Source organism: Phoenix dactylifera, chromosome 11 (assembly GCF_051530095.1).
Source record: "Phoenix dactylifera cultivar Ajwa chromosome 11, Ajwa_hap1_PhDact_Kaust_v1.1, whole genome shotgun sequence".
NCBI lineage: Eukaryota > Viridiplantae > Streptophyta > Magnoliopsida > Arecales > Arecaceae > Phoenix > Phoenix dactylifera.
The window spans coordinates 23,766,216-23,785,776 of record NC_143200.1 but is presented as its reverse complement, the minus strand read 5'-3'; the positions used below and the strand labels follow the sequence as shown (position 1 = coordinate 23,785,776).

Below are 19,561 nucleotides of genomic sequence, written 5' to 3'. Positions count from 1 at the left end.
CAGAAAGGGGTCTTGGAAGAATGCCTGGCTGGAGATGGTATCTAATTGTTGGTGCCTATATAGTTTAGAAACTAAAGGATGGAACATTGCAGCAACAAGTACTGGAAAAGCAACAACTTAAGCAGTGCGCTTTGCTGTTGATGCAAACAAACGGCTTCTGCAAATCAAATAGCTGCTGTTCCAGTAAAATACTGTCTCCAAGCACAGTGGAACCAGCATCCCTTACTCTGTTGAATTAAACTGGTGGCAGTATGACGGACATACCAGGTGCAACATTAGGGAAGGGGCCAAATATGTCCACAGTAAGTTTGGTGATCCTTCTGCATCCACTACAAGGCTAGATGATAAAAAATTCTGCTCATTAGCAGTTCTACCAGCCACTTGACAATCTGATCTTAGCCAGAGGGCAGCGGCTAATGTGGTTTGTGGAACATTCTTGAGATTATGTTTTGCCAATACCATGATTCTTTTTTTTATTTTTTTCGTTTTGTACCAATATCATGGTTTATGAGACAGCATGATTTAATCTATGGGATGGTACCCAAAGGTCAGATCATTCCAGGTATCTGTTGAAGGGTACGGATGGCATCTTTCGTGTGAAAAAAAGATTGATCTTGCAAAACATCAACCACTAGATTGCGGCTTGCACAGCTCTCAAGTCTCAAAGCATTCCCAACTTTTTTTCATCTGCCTTCCTAGATCTCGAAGTGGCCATTGCACAATCCAACGACCCACATCAGAAATCATTCTTTCGCACGAAAGTAAAGCTAACCACTTTGATCAAGCAAAAGCAAAGCAGAGGCAAGGCCTCCCGGAGCACCTCAAGCAAGTGCAGGGCGAGTACTCACAAAGTTGGTGGAAGAGCTGCTTGTTTTTTTTGCTGGCGAGAAGCAATCTGAGGCAATGAACTTTAAAAGTTCAGAGTACCATCTGAGTGAACAATCAAATGGCTGAGATGTTTATAGGGTCTGATATATCTATATATCACAGCAAAAATACAGTGATTATGAACTAATTTGTGTTTCAGCTATTCTTTTTGTGGTTTCAACCAAAAAAATCCCCATTGATCAATAAAATATCCTTAAACACAATGTGATTGGTCCAAATGGAAGTGAGTTAATATTCGATCTAAAATTTTGACCCAAATTGAATATAGATTAAATTCGGGTTGCGTTGAACTGGGATCCAAGCTAACTTTTTTTTGCAATCATAAGACCAACTATAATATCAAGAAAAGATTAAAATATTAATTTAATTCAATTGATATATTAATATGCATTATTTTGTTGACTAACATATTAATATTACTTCGATCAGAAACTTCAAACGCATCTACCCCAAAAGCAAAAAAGTTGTAGCTGGTTGGGCCAATTTCACGTAGTTCTACGCCCCACCGCGATACATGCACTCGATAAAACATCATCGTCGTTGTTATTATGTCATTTTTTTTGCAATATAAATTTTCTTGAATCTATTTAACATAATAGAGTAGACCGAATATACCCAAAGGTTAAATACAATGAATTTTCTCTTCATGGAATGCCCTTAGTTCCGGTGTTCCTTTGAGTGGATTGGAGCTTAGAACCCCATGAATTTGTTTACCATGCAATGTACTGTAGCTAATCCTACTCAAGAAATTAGCTAATCCTACTCAAGAAAGTAGGATGTCAAAGCCTCAGCAACAACAACAAGCAACAAGAGAAATTGTACCCTATACTGCATGGATCAATGTAGTTGTGTACAATGCCAATCATCTAATTTTTTTCTCACGAATCTCATCCTTATATTCTCATCTCAATGATTGGCTCATTGAAAAAAGATGAGCTAATTGACATGGCTTATAATTTGCTCAAGGCTGCTGGTTGTTCTTGTTCCCAAAATTCCATACTTGGCACCAAAAGGCTGGACAAACGGTCCCAACAACATAGGAAGAGAAAGCCAGAGACCGTGGTCGTCCAAAGGCGTTACAAGACAACCGTTGGGACTCATGGTGGCCTTCTATTTTGTCCCGCTTTCAAAGTTCAAACACGAAGGCGCGCAGAGAACATTCGGTGATGGGGAGAGGAGAGAAGAGGCACCTTTCCTTCATGCAGAAACCATCTTGAAAAATAGAAGAAATAAAAAGAGAGGGAGTTTTTGGGTTTTGCGGAAGATTCCTGCGGGCAGAGGAGGGAGGGAGAGAGAGAGAGAGAGAGAGAAAGAGGAGGAGGCGCGCCGTGGTCATTTGAGGGGCATTTCTCTCCGCCTCGTCTTCTTGTCAGTATCTCGGTTCTAGGTTTTGGGCCTTCTGGTTGGGGAAAGTTTGGATTTTTGATCCTTTATTCCTGGAAATCTTGCCCTTGGCGGTTTGGTTGGAGATTGTTTTTCGAGGTCTTGGGCCGTTTCTCTCTGAATCTCTGCAGGCATTTGGGTTTTGAGAGCGGTGGAGTTAGATTCGTGGTTCTTTTGCGACATTTTCCTTTCCTTCATTTAAGTAGAAGGGGGGGGGGGGGGGGGGGGGGGGGGGAGAGAGGGAGAGAGAGAGAGGAGAGGAATGGCTGGAGGTGGAGCGCCGGCGCCGAAGCCGGATGAGTTGGTGCCCCACCCGGTGAAGGATCAGCTGCCCAATGTTTCCTACTGCATCAAAAGCCCACCTCCATGGCGTCAGTTCCACTATTTCTTTTTAATAGTTTTTGCGATGTTTTTCCTTTCGTTTGCTGTTCTTTTCTTGGATTTATTTCATTCAGGTTTTTTACCTTGTGGTGGTTGAGGTAATGAGGCCTGCCATAGTCTCCATTTTGGTTTTAGAACTGGTTGGTGCTATTGGGAAAGATGCGATTTTTGTTCCCTCCTTGACTCCTTCTCTACTAGAATCTGAGTTGGGTGCATCTCGTTTTTCTGGCAAAATTTCACAAATGGTTCTCTATTTTTACTATTTGAGGGTTGCAGAGACTTTCTGTTAGCTAACCATGCTTTCCTTCAATTTTGTTTCCATTTTTTATGTTTCAAAAGTCACTTATTTTCCATTCAATGCGCCTTTTTTAGGATTTTTTTTAGCCCCTGGATTTGCGTTTTTCTAAATGTTTTACCTTTTTATCACTGAGATATTTGATGCGATGGGAGAATGCTGATTTGATCTTGGTGTTGTTTGCTGTTGTTTCTGATGCAGCTGAGGCAATTCTTCTTGGTTTCCAACATTATCTGGTTATGCTGGGCACAACTGTCATCATTCCCACTGCACTTGTTCCTCAGATGGGGGGAGGCAATGTGACACCAAATTCACAATCTAGATATGAATCTTTTATTGAATTATGTAGATTGTACTATATCTCTGTAGTTCGTTCCGAATGTTTTTATCTAGCTATCAAAAAATTCTCATCAATACCTGTTTTTCTTGGATCTACTAGGTTGAGAAAGCCAGGGTGATCCAGACATTGCTGTTTGTGGCTGGATTGAACACTCTCTTCCAAACCTACTTTGGAACTCGCTTGCCGGCTGTAATCGGCAGATCATATACCTTTGTCGTGCCAACCATCTCTATCATTTTGGCTGGTCGTTTGATATTGTGGATCCTCATGAGGTTGCCATTGGACTCTTCCATCTGATGATGTTATACTCTTTGGATAATAATAGACTGTTACATATGATCATCTTGCAGAAATTCCTCCATATCATGCATGGAACCCAAGGTGCCCTAATTGTTGCCTCAACCCTTCAAATCATTGTTGGTTTCAGTGGCCTGTGGCGCATCGTCACAAGGTTGGTATGGAATTAATATTCTTTGTTAAAACTATTGTTATGAGTCATTGTATGCTAATTTATGTTTATTAGCATAATTTTAGAAATCACGTAATAACCTGCATCGCCCATAATATTTTTTTTATTAACGTGATTCTGTATCAACCTCTATTATTTTTCTTTATTAGCATGACTTCGTTAGAGTAATTTTAGGGATCACATAATAACTTGCATCAATCAGTAATATTTTTCATTATTATTGTGATCCTATATCAGCCTATATTATTTTTCTTGTATGAAGTCTGTACACAGGTATATAACCCCTGAGATATACCGAATATGACGGAACAGAAAAATAAAATCATTTTTTTCTTTATCTTTTTCTCTTCTTCTACAAATATTTTAACAATGTTTTCTTGCCCTTTTAAAATATGTGTACAGATTTTTAAGTCCACTAGCAGCAGTTCCTCTGGTCGCGCTAGCTGGGTTTGGTCTCTATGAGCTTGGTTTTCCTGCGGTAAGCTGTTAATTATCTTCACATAGGTATCATATGCAAATAGTAGTGCAGGGGACCTCGTGACAGTAATGATTTTCTTTGTCAAGCTTCTGGTTACTCTGGATTATACAATCATGAGTCTGCAAATGCTGATATAAAATGTGATGAATACCCAGGTTGCCAAATGCGTCGAAATTGGTCTTCCGCAAATAATTCTTTTGATAATATTTTCACAGGTATTCTAGACTGAGGCTTTCCATTCAAACATAAAGAAGCATCAAAATCCACTCACCTATTTGTTCTCCAACTTGCCTCAACATGACATGCATGTCTGTTGCTAAAATCTTGGTGGTTAGTATCAGAGACTCATTCTCTTTTTTGTATTATTTTATTTTTGCACAGTACATACTGCACGCTATACATGCGGAGAGGCCTGTATTCGATCAATTTGCTGTCATTTTCTCAGTTGCAATTGCATGGCTTTATGCATTCTTGCTCACTGTTGGTGGAGCTTACAGGCATGCAGCACCGAAGACACAATTGCATTGCCGCACTGATCATTCTGGACTTGTCAGTGCAGCTCCCTGGTATGCTTTAATCACTTTCTTCATTGAGATGGTCCCTGAATATGAGTGATTCTGTAAATGTATTTAAAAGACATCCTTGTTATGGCTGTAATTCTATCCTTTGATATCTGTATTTTGGATTTTTGGAACACAATGTGCAGGATAAGAGTCCCTTATCCTTTTCAATAGGGAGCACCAACATTTGATGCTGGTGAAGCTTTTGCGATGATGGCTGCTTCATTTGTTGCACTTGTAGAGGTTAGATTGCACTATGTTTTCATAAAATTAGGATACTAGCAAGTCCAGAACTGCTATACTAAACAGCTTACTGTGATTGACGTATTTTTTCAATACGTTGTGTAACTATGCAGTCCACAGGCACTTTCATTGCGGTTTCAAGGTATGCAAGTGCAACACCAGTGCCTCCTTCAATTCTCAGTCGTGGTATCGGTTGGCAGGTATAGAGTTAAACAACCTTTTCCATTGAATACATTATTAAATATTTTATCCAACAGTTTGAACAACTCGAGATCATATTAATATTCTGATTCTAGGGGGTTGGTATCTTGCTGGATGGATTATTTGGAACTGCAAATTTGTCCTCAGTATCAATGTAAGGCTTAGATGACACATTTATAGACATGTTTTAATAAGTAGACGGATTCTTGCCTGAAAGTTTCATGTTTAACTCTGCTGCAGTGAAAATGCTGGTTTGCTAGCCTTGACACGTGTTGGAAGCCGTTGAGTTGTGCAAATATCTGCACGATTCATGATCTTCTTTTCCATCCTTGGTAAGCTGTTCATATGTTGGTGCCTCTTGCTACAAGGTTATAAATATTTGATTTCTAGGGAATTTTAGTATCAGTCAAATGTCATGGGTTTTAGCACAAGCTAGTAAATACTTTTCCGTGCCTGGTTCTAATATATCAACTTCATAAATTGTATTATAGTAATTGAAGATTATATGTATGACATGTTCAAGAGCTACATAGAGCGTGTACATAACTCTTGAAGAGGCACAGTTGCTTATATTCTTTGTAGTCTTTATTTGAAATTTTGGATACTAATTGAAATGGATGTTCGTGCAACATATTTGAAGTCTGCCTTTTCGCTGAAGGAATTTGTGAAATTTGTTCTCATGAAATCATCATGTGAAAGTGATGAGTTTTTTATTATTATTATAATTTTAAGGTACCATTTAACTGAATATATGCCCATTTGATTGGTTGATCTTTGTGATTGCTAGTAATTCTTAATCATGAGTGTCTGACTTGTGTCATTTTACAACAATTATTTTCTTGTCATATATTTTGCTGTTTTGAGAAAAAATGATTCCTCTTATGGTGGTAGAAGATCGTTAGAAATGATATACATGTCACATAGCAGGAACTTAGATTTAGTATCCTGCATAGTTGAACCACCAAAGTTGACTAACCAATTTTCCTTATATCATTCAGGAAAATTTGGAGCAGTTTTTGCATCCATTCGAGCCCCTATTGTTGCAGCTCTTTATTGCCTCTTCTTTGCATATGTTGGTAAGTACTACGTATTGAAAATAGCTTATCATCAATCTATGACAAAGCCTTAAGTTGCAGTTATATTATTTTGTGGTTCATAAAGTGCTGCTGGCATGCAAATACAGGTGCTGCAGGTCTCAGTTTCCTTCAGTTTTGCAATCTCAACAGCTTCCGAACAAAGTTCATCTTAGGATTCTCTGTCTTTATGGGTCTATCAGTTCCACAGTACTTCAACGAATACACCTCCGTGGCTGGTTATGGTCCAGTTCACACTCATGCAAGATGGGTTTGCAAAATAGCCATTCTCAAGGAACACTCTCATTTTTAAATTTCTGAAGTTATTTGGCACTGTACTGATGGTTTGTTTAATTTTTCCAGTTTAATGATATCATTAATGTGATATTCTCTTCAAAGCCATTTGTTGCTGGCTTTGTGGCATTTTTCTTAGACAACACCCTGCATAGGCATGATCGTGCTACTAGGAAGGACAGGGGTTATCATTGGTGGGACAAGTTCCGGTCCTTCAAGACAGACACCAGAAGTGATGAATTCTACTCATTGCCATTTAATCTCAATAAATTCTTTCCATCTGTCTGAGCTTGCATCGAAGGTCTTACTAGGAATACATCTATCTTGTCCATTAAGAGTTCTTTGGGCGACACCATAGTGTTGATTTCTCTTTTTTCTTGATCCAGGGAAAATCTACAGTATAAATGAATCCTAATCAATTTGTCTGTTGCATTTTTCATTTATTATATGTTAATTTGTACCTGTGATAGGTTATATGGATTAAATTAGGAAAATCATTATGCATTTTCAGCCCCTATTATCGATCTTGCTACCTGCCCCTATTAGGAAAATTAGGAACACCTCTTCCATAACCTTTCTTCCTTATTGTATCTACTAAATAATCTCCCTTGAATGTTCTCATATTTGAACTGATTACTTGTTCTTCCTGCCCTTTTATTTCTTTTCATTTTCTGTGTTTCTCCATTTCTCTTTCCATTAAAAAATGAAAAAAATTACTTTTAATAGATTCTTTTTCTTGTGCTCTGGACCTAGTCTTAAGCTGGTTAAGAAGTTTTTTGGTTTTTAAGATAAAATGAACTGACAAATATAGATGTATGTTTGGCTGGCTTAGAAAACTAGAGATAGAAAAACATATAGGCTAATATTAAAAACTTGTGATGTATACCTACTTCAAAAGGTGTTCATGGTGCCAGTCTGCCAGATGTTCTTTTGATAATTCAGGCCACCTATTCTACAACTTAGTTTCCTTTGAAAGCTTCATCATTTAATTCAATGGGACCAGCCTATTTGTTTTGGACGCTTAGGCACCTAAGGCATGAATTAATGGACAGTGTGGCCTTCTCGTGCTGATGCCATGATGCCATTTTCCCATTTTGGTGGTTCATGCTGCACAGATATAACTCATAGATTCAGATGGTGGAATGACTAAGCAGTGTGACATTCTTGTACGTATGCATGGGAACAAGAAGATACTAGGCATTTTTGCATTCTTTGACCATTTAATGCGGGATAGTGGTAATGAAACTGAACAGTAGATGGCTGAGGACTACAAAAACTAAGCGAAATCTATAAAGAGAGAGTTGACATGAGAATACAGTTTGTGAAACGTAGACTTGGAGGATGGAACCAAATTCTGAGTTATGAGCAAAAGATGAGAACAGATTTTTATTTTTTTTCTTGTTTTGTTCTTTTTCTTTTTTAAATAAACCGTAAATTCTCTTACTATAATTACTCGATGCTTGTACAAAAATGGACCAGAAAAGTTTGTCATGCAATGATAACTTGACTTTAAAATCTTTCATTCATAAATTTTATAAAGAAAAAATATATTTAAGAACTTTGTAGTTCATGCAGATGAGACATCAGAAATTCAGTTACTAATGTTTTTGAAGAGGCAGATAAATTTTATGTCGTTCCTTCATCTACTCCATGGATCACAGCCAATATCAGTTTATGATGTGGTATTTGCTATATAAATATGCTGATATATATGATGCCGCTCAATAAATATTTGTTAATTTGTATGTTATTTTTTACTTTGTTAAACACAAATAATTTATGTTCAAAATATTCTTTATATTATGTCTCGTGCCCATAATAATTTATATATTATTTTATTTTCTTATGGAATTAAGTATTCTGCCGAATGTTCTCCCCGTTATTCCTAACCTAAAGTTTGCCATGCTGAGTAACTATGATGGCAAAAGAATTCTCACGTATAGATCAAATGAGAATAATTCCATGGATATGGGCAGGGAATTTACTTTGTTTACTTCATGCTTTCTGGTTGGCCTTCTGTGCCCCATTATTGCTGCAAGTTGCCTTACCAGGAATCTGATGTCAGTTCTTAATACGCAATACTGAGCTTAATCATTACATGAAGCCTTCTCAGTATGGTGTTGGGCTCCATATTTGACCACATTTTCCTGGGAAAGGACCCGGGTAGTAATGATGCTAGTCTCTTTCGGTTCTTGGGTGAAGATGACAATTTCTTTTCACTGCTTAAGAATGTTTAACGGCCTTCAGATGGTCATACGTATTGAAAGTTACTCAAGGCTCATTAATTTTCACGTCTCAATCCCCTGATTTTATCACTTCAAGTGGCTCTCGTTTTAAATGCCAGCAGTTCTGGTAGATTTGAGTTCCTGTAGATTGAATTGTTAGACATGCTTAATTCTTGTAATCTTGTTAACTATTACCCTTTTCCCCCTTTTTTTTTGTAAAAGGAAGATTAGGTATGATCAGTATATGAGATTAAAAGGAACTTTGAGACAATATATCCATCTGTTAGCTACTACAGAATGCAGAGCAATAAACCTTTTGCCATTTCAAGAGGGGATTGAATTAACTGTTTGATTTTTATGAATTTCTTTTACCATTGTTTTTGCCCATAAAGATATACATTAGTTGTCTCTAGTTTCTTAGTTTAATGAACCTTTCATATTGTCGAGAGATCGATTGAACGCAGAGCAAGCATTTCATTATTAACATAAAGGTGACCAAATAGATCTTGGCTTATCCTTTCTAAATTAAAAGGCTTCCATTTAAAATCAGAAAGGAGCAAACGAGGCCATGGTGGCAGCATGCTTGCAGAAATAAGTCTTCCTACCTTAACATTCAATCGCTTCTGATCAACATAGAACAAGTCTACCGTTAATCTCCTCTCTACTTTTTCCAATTTCTGTTGGCAGTAATGTTCTTCGATGTCCGCATTCAGATCCTACTTTTCCCCTTTTGATGCTTGTTTTCCCTCGAATTTTTTCTTATCGATTATGTCAGACAGATAGTAAACATGGTTAAACATACATTGCCTGGAAAAGTATATGCAATTCATAGTCTGCCATATATATGATCTAAATTTTGTTACCTTTGTTGTAAATGCAGTAAATGAGTAGATGCAATGCTTTACTAGCAAGAAACTTATAACTCTAATGATATTCCCTAGCTGTACTATGTAAGAGAGTTTGAAATAAAGTTCTCCATATTATTAACTTTTATAATAAAAGGAATTCATGGAGCTTGTTAGTGATTTCTGAGTTGCTTCTCATCCATATGCTTCGAACATGGCTTATTCTAGTAGAAGATAGCTGTTGTTATCAAGAATGTTGAAATGGTTACCAGCAAGAAAAAGAAAAAGAAAAAAAAATATTGTACCCTCATCTTTATGCCACGTATTGTATCTTGACTTAGTTAGTTGCACTCACGCCAGATTAACGTGAGCGACTGTCATTCCAAAAAAAAATAATTGGTGAGCACGTCTGCTATTAGATGATAACTAGGGCTGCCGTTGCTTTAATATATTTCAGCTTATCGAGAACCAATTCCCACCAAGCTAAGATATTTACTAGGATTAGACACTAATGCATCAAAATTTAGACTTAAATCGGCTTAGAATTTGGAGACTAGACACCTCATGGGAGCTCATGTGATCCAATCATGGTGGTTTCTCACATCGGCCGGTGCTCCGAACGAGACTCCGCCTGGCTTGCCTTTGGAAAGCCCCTGATCTCCCACGTTCTTGGTTTATTATAACTTGTCACCATGTCCTGCCATTTTTTTATTTTAGTTCTATCATTACCGGCATGTGAAATTTAGTCTTTCCCCTTAAGAATCATAGTTTAGTCCTTGCAAAATAATCGATCGCAACTTTGACCGATCATATTGCTAATTATCACTTGAACCATTTGGAGTTAAAGATATTGGGAGAACAGATGCACTGCAACATGTGGCTTTGATGTTATTTATTGGGAAGCAAGGCCGTTTGATCTTAGGAGGACTCTCAATAGACGTTTCTGAATTGTAGCACATACAGAAAAATGTAATAAAAAGAAAATTGCATAGGAATGTAACAAGCAGGTAAACTCTCTTCATGTGGGATGTAATGTACTGAGAAAGGGCTAGGGTCAGCCTCCGCAGAATGGTTGGATTTAAATTTTGAACTAGCCATTTTCTAGGGTTCTGGTTGATGCAGGAGCCATATGAGAATCATTTACCTTTTGATCTTAGTGTCTAGATTTGCGATCGAGCAAGCAGCAGGAAGCATGGCCGATCAAGTTTCAAGTCTTCACTTTAGTTTCTACTTTTCAAATTATGGGTGGCAATATACTCCATCCCATTGGATACCTTACCGACTCTAATAGGATAGGTTTTAGCTGACCCATGTAAGGTTGATAGCAGGGATAGGTCTTCTTTCTAAAACTTGCAGCAAATTCAGGGTGGATGTGCATAATGGTAATATCTATGCCGAACCCGACCAGTTACAAATAAGCCTCGATGATTATGATAATTAGAATGATATGGAGAAGAAAGTATTATAATCGATCATGAGAAAAATTAATCGTATATGAAAGGTTACAAGATATATTCTTCATTGTTGGCTTTTTTTTTTTAAGTTGATTGGTTTTCTTGGTTTAAGAGATATTGTTGAATAATATTTCTGTTTGTTGTTTCTATTATTATTAAAAATTTAGTTTTTTATGTTCTATATCTTCCACTTTTATTTTGTTTAATATTCTGTAAAATATTAAGATTTACTTTTATATTTCTTTCTATTTGTTTGATTTGTATAAAAAAAAAAAAAAAGCAACTTTACCTATCCCAACCTGTCTCGATCCGTCATATCTATCTTCACCCACCTTGCCTCGTTTTGAGGCAAGCATAGTATGTGGTTCCAATTGCCTACTTGGAATTTAAAAAATGATAATTATAACAACTGTCATAATGAGAAACTAACGGTTAATTACAAAATAAATAAAGACATTATTTATCTTTTAACTTATGGATGAATAAGTTCTTCTCCACCTGAAAAAAAAATGAATTAAAAACATTAATTTGTATAATTTAAGTAGCGCATCTAGCTATTATAATAGAATAATGATAATATAATGAAAAACATGTATAATTTTGTTATTAAAATATCTGATTCGATGGCATAAGATGGCAGCCATAATATTACACTTAACATGGATATAGTTTCTTGAACATTCAATAACAGAAAAATAAGATTTTCTAGCATGTTAACTTTTTGTATTCTTAGAAAAGGAAATAATACCTTTATATAAGTTAACCGCAGTTACTTTCTTCTTTAGAAGAAGAAGAAGAAGAAAAAAAACGTTACCATCTACCCTTGCTGCTTATTTCAAACTTGGGATTTCCAAAAGGTTGCCAGCTACATACTAGAAGTGGTCATCATCAGGAATTTATTGCGGGAACATTTCACATTTGATTTGTTCTGGCACCAGGATCGATCAGACTCAGGCATGGGGCCCTTCGGACCACAAATTATGATGGAAGGATGGGGACATCTCATGAAGTATAGTTGCAAAGTTAATCATCTACCTGAAGAACGCCTAGTATGATGCTGTAATAGTTAAGCTTCAGTTTCGGAACCCTCATTGATGAGAAGCCTATCACAGGTGAACCAGTAGCCACCTTTAAATAAATAAATAAAATATAGCAATTTGTCATATTTATTTGTAATTGGATGAGATCATAGATAATTTAAAGCTATACAATATGAGGAAGGAAATACGATACTAAAGATCATTATCGTGTCCATGTGGAGGCCGGTTATTGGCCTCAGCACTCTTCAGAATCTTGACGGATACCACCTACTCCCGTATGTACTACACCAATGCTCAGCAATGACCCTTTTGTTTTGGACCATGATCAATAGCGACGTGCCCTTCCAAATCAAGCATGTGTTTAAAATATCTAATTAGGCTATGGATTGGATGGTTTCATACGTGATCAGTCACTTCAAAAGTGCCCTATAAGTTAGAAAAAAGAAATTGCCTATAGCATTTCGTGATTTGTTATTTTTTATTATTTTGAATATATTCATGTTAGAACTGTATAAATTATTCGATTTAGTAAAAAAAAAAATAGAACGACGGCAACAACTGATCTATGTCATTACTCGTGGAGAAGCACTCCACCATTATTTCTAAATTCCCCAGCTACGAGAGGAGTAGGTGTGAGGACCGTGCGAACGTGTGTTTAGTCTCACATCAATTATTTGCTTGGTAGATTTTGGATACTTATACAAGATCAAGAAAACCAAATAATATCTTTCGGATAGCTATTTTGAGTGAGGTCCTGAATTGTTACAAATGATATCAGAGCAGATCCGACCCATAACCTATAAGGGCTAGGGGACACTGCAGCACAGATTCATTGGAGTTGACCACGGGTCGATTGTGGTGTTTGTAATTAAATTTGAATGATTTTGAACCCTTACTCTGACGAGGACATCAGAGCTTGAATAGAAAGAGTATGTGAGGATCCATGCTAGCGTGTGTTTAGTCCCATATCAGTTATTTTACTAGATAGATTTTGGATAGTTATACAAAATTAAGAAATTTAAATAATATTTTTTAACTAGCTATTTTGGGTGCGGTTCTGGATTGTTACAGTAGGGTTCTACCTTGGTGCCAGGACCGACAGGATTCACCGGCAAATTAGCTGGCAGCTTTAAACCGGTTGCCGCCTGATGCGCGGTACCTCTAAAAGATCCATCATTATGCATCATTTCAAGGCAGCTCAATTCTTCAACATTTAATGCTGGACAATGTAACTTGTCGATTGAGGGAGATATTGAATTGTATCAATCTCCGTTGTCCAATATAATATGGAGCTCATAGCAGGATTTAATGGAAATTCAAACAACCGACGGGCTGTAGTTCTAAAATGACTCAAATATGGGACCTACGAAGATAATATGGGAGTCAAATATAATATGGTTTTTGCGATAACTCTCTAATAACCTTGCAAGAATGTTGCAAATAACTTTGTTATAAATCTGTACTAACTCAACTATTGCAATGCCTAGGCTTTATGATAATACTCTTACAACCTTACATGAATACTGCAAAAACTCTGCTATAAACCTGCACGGGCTTCACCACCGCAAGGCAAAAGCTTCGTCAAATTCTCTCATATAGCATTGAATGAATACTGCAAACTACTCCGATACAAATCATCACGAACATCGCTATTTCCATGCACAAACTTTGTGCCAACTCTTGCAGCTTTAGGAGAATGTTGCAAGTAAGTCCTCGAACCTATAAGAACTCTACTACTGCAATGCTCAAAGTTGTGAGAACTCTCTTACAACCTATAGAGAATATTGTGTAGGTACTCTCTCCACTACTGCAAGTAAATGAAGATGTTCATATGTTGGAAGTGTAGGTTGAACTATGGCTCTTGGATTTAGCCTAGGTACAGGCTAAGGAAGCTAGGTGCAGATGGGAAAATATCTGCATATCATTATACTGAAGGGAATGGTGCCAGGTACAGTAGAGTTGCTTTAAGGTTTAGGAATTTCCATGCTAGCTTCTAGCAAAAGGGGTTATTGAGTAACAACAGCAACAGTAGTACTCATTGCAGTATAATTATCGGTTTCAAGGATCAATATCACCATCCGATTTCATGGATCGATCCCCATCTCAGTATCGGATTTCCAAATAGAGACAGATTGGGGGAGGAACCTGTACTAGATGAGGGATGGTGGAAGGGAAAGAGCTGCTAATGCCGTTCAGTCAGTAGCTGAGCTAGAAAACAAGCGAGATATTGTGAGTTAATGGATCAACTCGTGATTGACCTAGTGTCAACCCTTTGACCCACGATCCACACTTAAATGAACCCATTCTACACATTGAAAAGTGATTCCAACCAGAATCAAACCCTGTTCCACTTGACAGTAGCATGTAACAAGTCATGCATGATGGCTCTAGCAGTTTGGTAGTAAAATGTAGACATGGAAGATGTATCCTCCCTCTGCAAATGGGGTATGGCATGCCCTTCCTTATATGAAATGGATTTCTGAAAGACTTGTGCTACTTTGTTGTCAGTATATAGCTTTTTCTACACACAGTTCAGGTCAAGCGGATTAGTTGTAAACCATGTTGAATCTCTTTGATTCCATGGATTAGTTGTAGAACAATAACATATAAAATTTTGATCTATACTCAATCCTATTTTGGGTAAGACCTCTCAACCCATGTCTATCTGCAGGTCAACATCTGAGCCTAACCTAATCAATTTTGTAAGAATCAAGTCCTAATAGAACTAGTCTAACCTATCAAATCCAGTTGATATAATTTTTCCTGATCAATCTAACAATGCTTTAAACAAATAATATGTAAAAAGATCAATCATTCAAAAAATTCTTATCCAAAATTATGATTTAACCTAGCTTAAATTGTTTCGACATGAACAACCCAAGTCAGGTCCAAATTTTGATCCCTACCAAATCCATTTAAAATTCAGGTCAGAAAATTTGATCTACACTCGATCCGAACTAAAAAAAAAAAATCTCGATCCCAATCTAACCCAATTAGGATTCATTCAGGTTGGATCGATTTTTGCCACTCCTATCTTTTTCCATCTTCAAAACTCTCTCTCCCTCTCTAGAGAGAGAAAGAGAGAGAGATTAGTAGTACAGGTTCTAGACAATGTAAAGGAATTCTACAGCCTAAGATGCTTCAAGGTTCCTCATAAGAAAGTTTCCGTTCTTGTCTAATGATCATCACAACCTCGACTACTTTAGGTCCAAGAGAAAGATGGATGTTTAGATGCCAATGGTAATCATAACTTGAAGGCCCCATGGGACCACCCCAAAGGACTCGCGTTGAAACGAAGAAGGAAGCAGCAAAAGCTGGTCAAATGTCAACAACACTGTTGATTCCCTGACACCGCAGGCTATCCAGTTCTAAATATTAGTTGCTCGGCGGCAATTCTTCTCACGCTTCCCACCCCTTTTTCTACAATTCTACTCGTCCTTTCGTTGGACATTGGAACGAGACCAAAATAAACTGCCGACCCTTTAATACTCCATTAAATGGGCAATCTGCAGACATTTGCACTTCAAGATATATTTGTTATCGTCGCCCTGTCCTCTAATGAGACAATGCTAAGTCCAAGCCCCCCCCTAAGACTCATGCTACTTGCTAGGTCTTCTCTTTCTGGATCCGGACATAATCCAAATGCAACATCGTTCGCACCATAACCAAAGACACACAGAAGATTGCCAATTTGTGATCAGCTAGTTAACCTTGATTCTTACAAGCCTCGATCCGATCCTCCAATTGAGTTGAGTTTGAATCTGGCAACAAAATTAAGATGCAACCATATCGATCCTAAAATAGTTTGAAGTTATATAGATCCGATTGAAGCTATTCCCAAATCAATCCTGATTTAATCGGCCAGATATTGTTGAGAATGTGGCCCCAATTTGAGTGGACCCAAGCACGACCTGAGTCATAATCGACTCTGTTTTTGGATGATATGACCAACAAGACGACATGATCACCAGGCTGCAACCCCCAAACGATACAGTCTATGAAAAAAAAAGGGATTCCAAGGCCAACCACTTGTTTGTAATTTAAGCAACCCAATCATAAAATATTGAACATATCTCTTAATCTCCCTTGATAGATATACAATATTAACTTTGGTGGTAGAGTTAGGTATCTAGGCCATCATGCCTATTTGGCTTTATGTTAGAACAAAGAACAAGCACCAGATTGAACTAGGAGACCAGGACCGCGAACACTTCACATGGCCTCATAAATGACATTTAATGGGCACATATGGAACTAGTGGGACGAATTTTGTCACTTAAATATATAAAAAAAACTTCAATGGTTGGACAACTCTTGAGATATTTATTATTTACTTGGATATTGAGCTGAAGCCAACTAAAATACGGGCATATTTAGATTTATATTTATTTTATTTGGCAAATATAAATACAAATGTAAATATTAGTTAGATACAAAAATTTATATTCATATTTAGTTTAAATAGATACGGATATAAATCAGATACTAAAAATATAGATATAAATAAGAATATAAATCAGATAATTAAATTTTATAATCATAAAATTAAAATATTACTAAATAGATGATAAATCAAGTTAATAACATATTAATATGAATATTTATTTTTTAAAAAAGTTCATGAATACCATATAAAATTAATAAGATAACAAATAAAATCAGATATTCGGATATGAATCGCATAGTTGTATATCCATATCTACATCCATTTTTTTATGATAAATACAAATAAAAATATTAATCGATGCTCAAATTTTTATCCATATTCGAAATAATTTGTATATAAAAATAGATCCACACGGATATTATTCAATCTATTTTAATCTTTTTTGTGAATATGACAGTCCAACAGACTGACCTTCTTGAATAGTGGACTCGACCCTTGCCTTCAAACATTGTAACCTGTCAAGCGACCAGTCCCCGTTACGGCAAGAACATGTACACAGGGCAGTTGTGAAGACACGGGACCTACGTGGATATGGATCGACCAAGTGTACCGGCCACCATCCGCTCAAAGTTAGGTGGACGGTGGTTGATCTCGCACTGGTGCTGCAATAGTCTACATTTGAGAACTTTGAAAGAAATGTTGCAGGTGGGTTGGCTAAACAAACATTGTTGACCGTCCCGCCCAACTTGTTTTAAATTTTAGTGGTGATTCTTGTAATCTAATCTTCTCAAAAACAAACAAAAAAGCATGTTAGTGACATTACCTTTAGATTATTGTTATAATTAGAATAATAGGTAATTACAAAAATGCAGATTCCTATGATAGTTTAATCACAGCAAGTTCAAGACTTCAAGTGGTGCACTAAGCGACAAATACTATTATTTTTTTGGTCATGAGATATGATTCCCAATTGCATGCCGCAATACCTTCAGACTGTGGACCCATTAATGGATTCATCGTGATGTAGAAGTTTTTCACCAACAAGAATTTTCCGTATCAAAGAAAACATACCATGATGCCACAGCATATGCCAGCGTTCCCTTTGAAGAGTCCTTGGATTAGTTTAGATTTATAATTTTCTGTAATATATATCACGGTGATGCTACATGGAATGCTCACCAACCAAAATTACGCACTCCACCAAAAGTTAAGACACAGACAAAAAGGAGTCCCAATTGATCAAACGTGATCCACACCGCAGTGATGCTGCTTGCGCTTGATTTTTTTTTTTTTTTGGTTTAACGGCATCCCACTACATACAGCTGTGAGTATGCTCCGAATAATCACAGTACAAAATGCATTCTAGTACCGCTGGCATATGCTCCAATGCCCCCTATTTAACTGCTCCAGTGTGATGTGCTGCAAAAGAGGCAATCCAGTCTACCGCACTGTTTGCCTTCCAAAATACGTGCCGGACACTGAAGAAATCAGACATCTCTAGAAGACGATAGATATTGCAGACTAGAGAATGCAGATCTGTCCTGGCTTGTCCGCTCTGGATCAGTCGATCACTGTAGCCGAATCGCCCTCAAGCGAGATCCACTGCGCATCTAGATGCACTCTAGCATGAATAAGGCCCTCCCATGCCGCACACAACTCCACCATTGAGACTGACATATCAAAAATCCGCCGACCTCCGGCTGCAATTATCCTGGAGTTCTGGTCTCTAATTACAAAACCCACACCACATCTGCTGCCGCCCTTTGAGCTGATACCATCAAAATTCATCTTGAAGAAACCAGAGGGTGGGGGCTCCCAGGATACTAATGGTATCATTGCGTACCTAGGCGCAATAGGAGCCAAAGGGAGTCCAGATGTTCCTGTCACCTCCGGGTGAATGCTAAGCTAGCCAACTCAGCGACATCAATGGATGCTCTGGCCGCCACTAATTTCGAATAGAATTTTCTATTATCGAAATTTTTTGCGTTTCTATCCAACCATATATATATATATATATATATAAAATACGTCGTATATTTGAGGGTGAGAAAACTTTGGGGCTTACATTATATAAGCTACCACTATTAGTCTGTTTTGTAAAATTTAATATTTAAATGCATCCATCATCAAGTAGCAGCATTATAAGGGTAGGGTAGCAGCATTTAAGGCTGCTTTCTTGGGGGGGCATGTCATCCGTTCCTTTTGGATGCCATGATGTAAGCCAGGTCCTGTTCACCCAACTCCAATGTACTAAGATACCCAAACCAGAACCGAGTAACTCGGAAGCACCAATTCAAATCACACCATCGGTAATCACGCAGCAACGTCATCCATGTGATCTCGAAGGCACATTGTAATTCGTGCGCCCGAACCTCGAGCTCATGCTTCATTGCTTCTTGACGACCATTTGAACCCTGTCTTCTGCTTGATAATAATGAGCAAAGAAACAGAAGACGTACACACAGAGCCAGCTCTCTTTATTCAATTCCCAGAGCCCAAACTCAAAGAAAGCTCCCCCACCAGCCAAAGCCAGTGGGGACACCGCCGCAGAAGAAGGTAAGGTTTCATGCGGTATGGTAAAAAACAACGAGGTTTCATCCATTCATCCATCAATCCATCTCTAACCTCCCGGTGGAGTAGGGCCCACGCCCCTTTTACCAGAAGAGCTTCACGGTTGGCGGAAACCAGCGCTCGAATAGCATTACCACACCCACAGGCGATACAACAGTAGTTAGCTAGTTTACAGACATATTAGGAGGCCATCAGAGCGACTTACACAATGCATCAGATCTGACTGGTAAGAAACACAAGTACTTTCGGCGAGCGCAGGATGTCGCCGAGATTTGTTGCGGAGTCTGCTCGAGTGCAGGCGATGGAGTTCATACCCACTCTTTTTTCAGATAGACCTTTGACAACTCAGAACACCTAGGATTTCCTTTCTGCTCAGGCAACTCCTCAAATGATATTTTTTACCTAGGAGCCCCCACCTCCGAGCTTTATCAATG

General features: G+C 37.7%; 1 pseudogene across 1 annotated transcript; it reads left to right on the top strand.

The window, feature by feature from the left end:
• Positions 1-1,719: 1,719 nt before the first annotated feature.
• LOC103710066 (nucleobase-ascorbate transporter 6-like) lies at positions 1,720-7,279 on the top strand (annotated as a pseudogene). The gene is made up of 14 exons (XR_015971382.2): positions 1,720-2,642; positions 3,149-3,246; positions 3,387-3,559; positions 3,638-3,738; positions 4,159-4,234; positions 4,390-4,449; positions 4,616-4,800; positions 4,941-5,037; positions 5,151-5,237; positions 5,334-5,392; positions 5,479-5,570; positions 6,237-6,314; positions 6,422-6,582; positions 6,675-7,279. The product of XR_015971382.2 is annotated as a nucleobase-ascorbate transporter 6-like (transcript).
• The last annotated feature ends 12,282 nt before the right edge of the window (positions 7,280-19,561 follow it).